Source organism: Buceros rhinoceros, unplaced genomic scaffold (genome assembly GCF_000710305.1).
Source record: "Buceros rhinoceros silvestris isolate BGI_N320 unplaced genomic scaffold, ASM71030v1 scaffold5896, whole genome shotgun sequence".
Classification (NCBI taxonomy): domain Eukaryota; kingdom Metazoa; phylum Chordata; class Aves; order Bucerotiformes; family Bucerotidae; genus Buceros; species Buceros rhinoceros.
Window position 1 is genome coordinate 9,663 of NW_010419207.1, and position 211 is coordinate 9,873.

Below are 211 nucleotides of genomic sequence, written 5' to 3' on the forward strand. Positions count from 1 at the left end.
AGCACCTCCCACTCCCCATCGCCCTCCCGGGCCCCAAAGGCCCTGAGAGACCCCCACGGTGCAGCCAGGCCAGCCCTCCACAGCCCAAAGGCCATGAGAGCGAGCAGAAAGTGGCGCTTGCGTGGGACAGGGATGCAGGAGGCAAATACAGAAGCTCTGGGGTTTTGCCTGAGAGCACGACAAAAGCCCCAGGCTCGGGGGTGCATGAGGA